At 42.1% G+C, this 9,763-nt stretch overlaps 1 long non-coding RNA gene across 1 annotated transcript; it reads right to left on the bottom strand.

Moving 5' to 3' along the window:
• Window positions 1-3,363: 3,363 nt before the first annotated feature.
• On the bottom strand, window positions 3,364-9,021 carry LOC138849009 (uncharacterized). Its single transcript, XR_011387321.1, has 3 exons — window positions 7,654-9,021; window positions 7,105-7,161; window positions 3,364-3,685 (listed from the first exon to the last, which is right to left on the bottom strand). It is a non-coding gene; the product is annotated as an uncharacterized lncRNA (long non-coding RNA).
• Between the last annotated feature and the right edge of the window lie 742 nt (window positions 9,022-9,763).

Below are 9,763 nucleotides of genomic sequence, written 5' to 3'. Positions count from 1 at the left end.
ATATTGGAAGTGGAGCAGCCAGGACTCGAACCGGCACCCACATGGGATGCCGGCACTGGAGTTGGCGGCTTTACCTGCTATACCAGAGCGCTGGCCCCTACAAATTTAATTTCTAAAAACTGCTATGTAGAAGAACTCATTGTTAAAGAGCTTCAGACTTATGAATTAGAATGACAGATGTCCTAAACAATTCTCTGGCCTCAGAATCAGCCCTTAAGGCATTCAAATCCGGCTAAAAAGCCCAAGAGAGTATTTCAGGCAAGGAAAGCCAACAGGCCATCAAAGAAGGAGGTACCTTTCTCTGAAGGGAGGAGAGAACTTTCATTTTGACTATGACCTTGTCTAAATAAGATTGGAGCTGGCAAACTCAAGAGGCTTCCATAGCCTTGGCAACTCATGACAAAAGCCTCGGGTGATTACTGACGCCATAAACAAGAGTGTCAATTGTTAAATCAACAACATGAGTCACTGTGCACTTACTCCCCATGTAGGATCTCTGTATAACTAGTACTGAAACAGTATTTTACAGTTTGTGTTTCTGTGTGGGTGCAAACTGTTGAAATCTTGGTATATACTAAATTGATCTTCTGTATATAAAGATAATTGAAAATGAATCTTGATGTGAATGGAATGGGAGAGGGAGCAGGAGATGGGATGGTTGCGGGTGGGAGGGAGGTTATGGGGGGGGGGGGGAAATCCACTATAATCCAAAAGTTGTACTTTGGAAATTTGTATTTATTAAACAAAAGTTAAAAAAAGACTTATGAGTAAAATTAGTTAAGGGAAATTAAGGTCACAAATAAACTAGAAAAGTACATATTTTCCTTAAACAGTTATTAACATAAGCAATGTACCTTGAACATATTATGCATTTCGAATTAGTTATTAATCTCCATTCATCATTCTTGCATTGGAGGAATTTTCCAGAACTTCTCCTTTATAAAGATTCAGCAAGATGCGCAATTATTTCATTAAATTACAATATTCGTGATGAGTCTTTTTTCTCCTCATTTCTGTTGTAACTTGAAGTACTTGGATTCACTGTCTACTCCCAAAATGAGCCCCAAGAAACGGAGTAACGTGATAGTAGTTAAACGTTTGGCTTAGAAATGGTGCAGATCTGCTTTAGATCTGGCTCTGTGGCAGAGTGTGCAGCTTTGGGCAAGCAAGGGACCTTCCTTTCAAGCTTTTCCCATCCATCAGGTGGTGTGAATAGTAGTGCCTACGTCTTAGATCATTTTGTACTGCTGTTATGGAACACTATAAGCTGCGTAACATATGAAGAACACAAATGTGCTTCTCACAGTTCTGGATGCTGAGAAGTCCAAAGGCAAGGCTCTAGCAGCTTTGGCATCTGCTCAGGACTCACCTGTTTCCAAGTCAGCACGTGGGTGCAGTGTCCTCCAGAGAGGAGGAATACTGTGTCCTCACAGGGCAAAAGAGTAGAAGCAGAGCACTCCTGAAGGCTTATTTTATAATGGCATTAATCCAATCCCTCATGACTGAACACTTCTCGTTAGACTCTGTCTCCCAACACTGTTGCACTGGGGACTGGGCTTCCAAAGCATGAATTTGGAGAAGACACAATCATTCAAACCATAGCAAACTGCTTCACAGGGACTTTGAGAAAGCTGAATGAGCCAGAACATGTGACATGAACAGCCCAATGCTTTGCACATAATGTGAGAGTACTTCAAAAAGTTAGTGGAAAATGAAATTAAAAGATGTTTTTACTTTGGTGCAAAAAAAATTTATTTATTTTTATTTAAAAGTCAGAGTTACTCAGAAAGGAGAGGCAGAGAGAGAGATCTTCCATCCGCTGGTTCACCCCCCAATTGGCCACAATGGTTAGAGCTGCGTCAATCCGAAGCCAGGAGCCAGGAGCCTCCTCTGGGTCTCCCACGTGGGTGCAGGGCCCAAGGACTTGGGCCGTCCTCTACTGCTTTTCCAGGCCATAGCAGAGAGCTGGATCGGAAGTGGAGAAGCTGGGACTAGAACCAGCATCCATATAGGATGCCGGCACTTCAGTCCAGGGCATTAACCCACTGCGCCACAGTGCCAGCCCTGGTGAAAAAAATTTTTGCAATTCATGCATAATTTTTACATAATACACACTTTCCATAGACTTTTTAAAGACCTTTTGTACCCTTCCACTTATGTGGGAGATCCATGGTGGAGTTCCAGGCTCCTGGCTTTGGCCTGGATCAGCTCTGGCTTTTGGGGCCTCTTGGAAAGTAAACCAATGAGTGGAAGATGGCTCTCTCTCTCTCTCTCTCTCTCTCTCTCTATCTCTTTCTCTCTCTCTCTCTCCCCACCTTCTTCCCTCCCCCCTCTCTATCTCTATCTCTATCTCTATCTCTATCTCTATCTCTATTTCTATCTCTATCTCTCCCCCTCTCTTTTGGTCACTCTGACTTTCAAAATGAACTGATAAATAAAACCTTTTTCATAAAAATGAAGATAAATGAAGTAGAGATGAACCACACCTACCCCTCTTTGAATTTCCATTATACTTGGCACAACACTTTGCACGTAATACATCACCTTGTCACTCAATGCAGAAAAAAAGATAAAATGGAAGTGCTCTGGTTCATTCAGTGGCCTACCTGTAAAGATGGATTTGTTTTCATCAGAGGAGCTGGATGGAGTTTCTATATGAAATACCTCAAAGGTTCAAGTTGCCTGTGGTTAAACAGCTTTAGACATAGGCAGTCTAAACGACTGGTCGTGATATAAATCAGTCAATATATTTCTAACATAAACAGAGAACATTAGCTTTTGATACATGATGTGTCCTGTAAATATTAACTGAAAGATGATTTATAAAGCAGGAGAAATGTGAGGGTTAGCTGTAGTCAATCTCAAGCTTGGTTAAACAAAGAGACTTCAGGAGGCCTGTGACAATTATGTTGAACGTTGACAAATGGAAGACAAAGGGATGATTTAATTTTATTTTCATTTAAAAATTATTTTTAAAAGCTTATTTTAAAAGAAATGATTTAAAAATCATTGGATAGGGGCCAGCGTTTTGGCACAGTGGGTTAAGCCATGGCCTGTGTTGCCAGCATTTCATATTGGAGCACTGGTTAGAGTCAGTGCTACTGTACTTCCAATCTAGTTTTGCCTGGGAATGAAGCAGAAGATGGCCCAAGAATCTGGGTCTCTGCCATGCACATGGGATATCCAGATGGAGTTCCTGGCCTGGGCTTGGCCCAGACCTGGCTGTTGCTGCCATTTAGAGAGTAAAGCAGTGATTGGAAGATCTCTGTCTCTCTCTGTCCCCCACCTCATCCTCTCTCTCCCCCTCCCCCTCCCCTTCTTCCTCTCCCCTCCCCTCCCCTCCCCCACCCTCTCCCTCTCCTTGTTACTCTGCGTGTCAAATAAATAAACAAATAAGCCTTTAAAAAATTGGATACTTTTAGAAGGAGGGCCTGGCTTTGAATACAGACAGGTCAAGATTTGAACCCCAGCACTACCACTTAACTCACAGTCCCCCTGGGTGCCTTGTGTAACTTTTCTGAGTCTCACCTTATCAGTATACAGCAAAAAAACAATGCCAAGTTTGGAGGTGGTTTTAACTTCTTGAGCTCATTGTTGTACTCCTAGTCCCTGGCAATTAGTCATTGCTCAGAACTCAGTTACTGAATGATCCAACACCTTATATGGAAACTGGATAGCACAGCACCTGTTATAAAAGAGAATTAGTGTTGTTGTTACCATGAGCTTTTCCTCCCATTTTTGCTTTTGGCATCAGGGTCAAATATTGTAAGTATTTGTAATTCAGTTTCCAGAAAAAGATAAATTGGGGAAGGTGTTGAGATTTGGGTAGAGGACAGTTGTGAAATGGTGAAAGAAGACTTTATCTTGACCTGTGTGTGTAATAATTTCTGCAAGGAAAATATATTCATGTATTAAGTGGTCAATTAAAAAATTTTAAAACTAAGCTCAAAGCCACCCTACTATCAACCTCATGAATGCTCTGCCAGTCAACTTAGGGGTTTATCTTTGATTTTTCATTTACAATCAAGCTCCCTTCTATGGACATACACCTACCACAGACACTCAGCTTTCCATCTAACATATTTCCCTTTCCATTAAATAAGCTGCCCTGAATTGCATAGCCTGTTTCTGTTGGAGAAATATGTATATGATTTCTTATTCAGCAGCTGCCTCATTCTCTATCTTCTAATCCTTTTATCTTATCATGTTCAGAACCATTCTGATTAATTTATTTAAGCCTTTTATCTTATCTTGTTGTGAAAGACTCTGGTTACCACATCTCTTTTTCTCAGCTGATGCACACACAGGGTGTGCTATTGTATGCAGCCTGGACAGAAAGAGGCCTCTTAACTCTTAGTTCCCCTTTCAGTAGCCATCAGTCCCAACCTCTCTGCAGGGCCCACAAGACCTTCTGCTTGGTCTTCACTTGACCTAGCGCTCTCTTGTGGCCAGATATAGACTCCTCAGCTTTGGTATACCATAAATTCAGTGGAACTTGAGTCCAAACTGTGTCTCCTTTGCCCAACATTACCCTTGGTTATATTGGAAATGTTCCTGTTGAATGAATGAAGCTGCAGTTTTGGTTTCATATTTTAAAAAATTGAGTTAGCCTCAACTTTTTGTCCACCACAAATAGTTGTGTTACCAGTGAATGGCAGGGTTCTTGTCTTCGCACAAGAAAGAATTCAGGTGTGAGACAGAGAGTAGTGGAAAGTAAAATAGCAAAGTTTATTAGGGAAGGGACATCTGTAAGAACGGATGGGCACCTCTCCAGACAGAACCTGAGAGAGAGTGCCCAGTCGCTCAGATAGGGGGAAGAGCAAGGTTACATGGTCAAGTGGAATATACCTGGCCAGGCCAGGTAGGCAGCTCAGCATGGAGGCAGAGGACTGAGCGCGCAGTCCGGTTGAGGCCGGGGGGGGGGGGGGGGGGGGTTAAGGAAATGGGTCTTTGTCGTCACACATCTCCTCCTGAAACAAAAGACTTTATGGACGTAAATACTAAAAACTCCTATCTGAGTTTTCCCCCTGAAGGTATCAGATGGGAGGAAACCTGGCTGGTGCCACCCTGAGTTAGAGGAAAGGCAAGCAAGACCCCTGGAGAATCAGGATCTGGAGTAAGGTGTTTGAAATTCAGATGCTGGGCTGCATCTGGAAGATTATCAAGCAGTAGGGGTGGGGACCTCCCACCTGGCAGGTTATTGGGTAGAAGGGGGCAGGGCAGGATGCAAATACTTGGCTGCCCCTGAAACGTTATTGGGATGACTTTGAGATGCATATGCTGGACATAGATGTCTTCTCTTTAGGCCTTTGTCACACACACTTGAGCTCATATCTGACTTCCTACCTAACAGTTGCATCCAAGAAACCACTTCTTCATTTTATAACAAGTACTTTCCAAATGTCTTCTGTTTTTCAAGGCTATCCCTAACAAGTTTTTTAAATGTTAAGGTTTTAACTTCTTTTTAGCCACATACTTAAACCTGTTGAATTCTACTGTGGGATGCCCTTTTGTTCATTCCCTTGCATTGATTTGGCTTAAAAAACTTCTCTGTTTGCTGTTGCAGAATATGCTGATGTTATAATTTATTTTCAATGACTACACCTTCATTGGTTGTGAATTTCTTATTGGAGAAATTTCAACAACACTCAGGAAGACTTGCTTGTTTGTTTGTAGGGGTAGGTGGTGTTTAGTGAAGACCATTGACTTTAAAGTTAGACCTGAGTTTGAATTCTGGCTTTGCCATTTAGCAGTTGCGTGGCTATAGACTATTTATTTTACTTTTCTAAGTCTTATTTTCTCACATATATAATACAGACGAGAGGAGTTGGCGCTGTGGCTTGGCGGGTTAAAATCACAGCCTGCAGCACCAATATCCCATGTGAATACATGATGTGATCATTAGTTTGAGTCCTGAGTGCTGTACTTCTGATCCAGCTCCTTGCTAATGTGCCTGGGAAAGCAGTGGAGGATGGCCCAAATCCTTGGGCCCAGGCATTTATGTGGGAGACCCAGAGGAAGCTCCTGGCTTCTGGGTTTGGCCTGGCCCAGCCCTGGTTATTGTGGCCATTTGGGGAGTGAGCAGGTAGATGGAAGATCTGTCTGTGTCTGCCTCTTCTTCTTTCTCTCTATAACTGTGCTTTTCAGATAAGCCTAAAAAATACAGACTAGAAAGAAAAAATAATAAAAACCTGTCCACATATGACTATTGTAAGGATTAAATAAGAAAATGAGGTTAAGGACAAACCAGAAAACAAAAATGATGAGGCTTCATCCAGCTTCTACTCTATGTACAGACATCTCTTTCCATGTGTTTTACTCTCCTCTATATTTATTCATGCAAATTATGCTTATATTGTGGGGAAATTAGGCACAGGAGGCAATTCAAAGATGGTGCCCAAAGGAAGTAAGGTGGGCGGTACCCAAAGTCGTTTACCACCAAAGCTGATTGGCCGAGCAGCATCAGGGTAAGTGACAACTGATCAGTGTACAGACATATGGCTGGTCTTGTAAAAAGTCACCCCATAAAATGACCTTTTAAGTAATTGGTTGGTCCTTATGCCCTGCCCAGAAATCCTGCGGTCTTGTGCTTTAAAAGGCTTTGCTACACGTGCAATAAACCAAGTTCTTGCTTGCTTGACTTGACTCCCCGCTGCGTCTGATTGTCTCCGGGATCAGGAGGCTGGGGAACGGGCGAGCGGCGCACTTACCTTTCTTCGGACCCAGTTCATCCTCGTTCGGGTGGACTAAGACCCTGCATATATGAGTTATAAATACCAGCAGAATCCATGCATTTTTCTGTTAATCACTCAACCAACAAATCTTCAGTAAATATTCTCAATATAGGAAATTTATATGGACCATAGATGCACATGGACCAAAGAAGAACTGTGCAATAATTAGAGAATACAAAGGGTACAAAGTTGTAGTCTACATATCAGTGTTTCTCATCTGCTCTCAGCCAGGACACATCCAAGGGGTGATGATTCACAGGATACAGTCCGGTTAAGCTGGGTTTCTAGTGTGCTAGCAAATACAATGTGCTCCCTTATTCTCATTCAACAAGATCAGAAGAGAGAACGTATGGTGTTCTAATAGGAATACCTCAGGATGCATCCTTTGTTTCCCCCTTTGGACGTAGATTATTAGCAAATTTCAGCACTTTCACTGTTATTAAGGACAAATGATTTGGCTAAGTTGAGAAATAGGGTCAACCATAAACCAAAATGCCTCCAGGGTCAGGACAATAAATGAGTGAGGTAAGCTGAATGTGAAAACCCATGGGAAGCATTGGGAAGACCCTGTGTGCCAGTGCATACACCTCCCTCCTCCTTCTAAACACACATGTGTCCATCCTCACCAGCAAATCACAGGACCAAAATTACCATTCCTAGTGTCTCAAAAGAGCCAGAAACTTGGCATTTTATGTGAAATCTCTAGATTTCAATGTTGATTCAAACAACACATCCACTATTTACATGGCCTATGAGTTTGTCATTAAACTCCTAGAGACCATGTTTCTTTTCCATTGTATAACCTTTGTGAATAAATTTTGAACTTGCAATGTAGAAGATTATTTGTAAATTACACGCATTTACCAAAACCTGTGAATTGAATATGAAGAATGCCTTCCTCATTTCAGGAAAAGGATACTTATAATGAATGTTCTAACATTTCCTTTTCCACAATCTAAGGGCAGCTCCTGTGTGTACAGCACTGTGGAGACCATTGCTTGGATCCTGGATGCATCGGGAGGTGAAGACAGAAGGCCTAGAGAAGTGAAAGTCAGTCATTCTCTCCTGATGTTTCACCCCTGGTATTCAAGTTCCCAGTTCCCTCCCTAAAACAGCTGCTATAAATAGTTGACGTTTTCTTTTTTTTTTTAAAGAGTTATTTATTTATTTGAAAGGCAGAGTTACACAGAAGCAGAGGCAGACAGACAGAGAGAGAAGTCTTCTACCTGCTGGATCACTCCCCAGATATCTGCAAAGCCAGGAGCCAGGAGTCTCCTCCAGGTCTCCCACATGAGTTCAGGGGCCCAAGGACTTGGGCCATCTTCTACTGCTTTCCCAGGCCATAGAAGAGAGCTGGATAGGAGGTAGAACAACCAGGACTTGAACTGGTGCCCATATGGGATGCCGGCACTGCAGGTGGCAGCTTTACCCCTTTTGCCATAGCACCGGCCCCTTAACATTTTCTTTTCTGTAAAATATGGCAGGCCATTTTTTCTCTGAAGAGGCATCAATTTCAAACCAGTGTGTATTTTCCATTGTTTATTCTTTTATTCAAAGAAATTTGTTCATTAATAACCACCATGTACAAGGTCCTGTTTTATGAGCTTGAGATCAGCACAATAAACAAAGTCAACAAATATGGCTGATAAATAACTATTAAATATACAATGAAAGGGCATATGGTGAATAAATACTATGAAGAATAAATCAGGGTGAGGTGATAAACAATGATGGGTACAAGGTGTGTGGGGCAGCAAGGGTGCACAGAAAGGCCCTAGAAGAGGTCTCTCTGAAGAGATGGCAGTAGGGAAGAGGTGCGACCATGAGAGGCTGACTAGCAGACATCTGAGAAAGTATTACAGGCAGAGGGGCTATTTTTTGCAAAGTCCCTGAGGCACATTCAAGCCCCAGCTGCTCCACTTCTGATCCAGCTCCCTTCAAATGTGCCTTAGAAAGCAACAGAGATGACCCAAGGACTGGGGCTTCTGCTACCGATGTGGGAAACCTGCACGGAGTGCCAAGCTCTGGGCTTTGGCCCAGCCTTGCTGTTGTGGACATTTGGGGAATGAAGCAGCATATGGAAGATCTCTCTCTCTCTCTCACTCGCTCTCTCGCTCTCTCTCTCTCAGCAGCATATGGAAGATCTTTCTCTGTGTGTGTGTGTGTGTGTGTGTCCCTCTCTAACTCTGCCTTTCAAATAAAAAAGTAATGATAAAAAATGTGTTAGAACAAGAAGTGTATGACATGAGTATGAGATCACTTGAGGCTACCACAGTCCATCCCAGGAATTTGGTTTTATTTTATGTCTTGATGAAAAAAGAAAAGAAAAGAAAAGAAAAGAAAAGAAAAGAAAAGAAAAGAAAAGAAAAGAAAAGAAAAGAAAACCTCTAAGAGTTTTGAACAGGGGAGTGATGTGATCTGTTTGTGTTTAACTGTATTATTTGAGCTGCTTTATGCAGAAGGGCAGAAACAGGGAGGCAAGGGAAACAGTGGGAAGGCTAAGGGCCCAGTGTCAGCAAGAGAGGGTGGTGTTCTTAAGGGTGAGAGCGATGGAAGGGTGAGCTATGGTTGGATTGGGATTTATTTTGATGGCACACCCGAGAGAGCTTGCTGAGGACATTCTATGCATATAATCCTATATTTATGTTTCCCAGTCCCTCCACTTTAAAAACACAGATAATAGATTACTATACAAATTTTTCTGCTTTTTTGTTTTTCACTTAATATTACAGATCATTGCCTATCAGCCTGGATTAATAATGCTGACCACTTTCCTTTCCTTTGTCTTTATTTTTAACTAAGTTAAAATGCAGATAGTTTTAAAGACAAATGGCCCTCCAAGGCTTACTGATAAAAACAGCAAGCTCTTGTCTCTTTCATTTGCCATTTCTGTCTGTGACTTTCACTTCTTTTACCTGAGAATTGTGTCCCCATTGTATCCTCACATGGAGGGAGGGCAAACAGGCTCCTTTAAGCCTTTGTTTCTTTTTTAAAGATTTATTTATTTATTTGAAAGGCAGAGTTACAGA

The sequence above is a fragment of the Oryctolagus cuniculus genome, chromosome 3, assembly GCF_964237555.1.
Source record: "Oryctolagus cuniculus chromosome 3, mOryCun1.1, whole genome shotgun sequence".
Classification (NCBI taxonomy): Eukaryota; Metazoa; Chordata; class Mammalia; order Lagomorpha; family Leporidae; genus Oryctolagus; species Oryctolagus cuniculus.
This window is presented reverse-complemented; position numbering and strand designations above follow the sequence as displayed.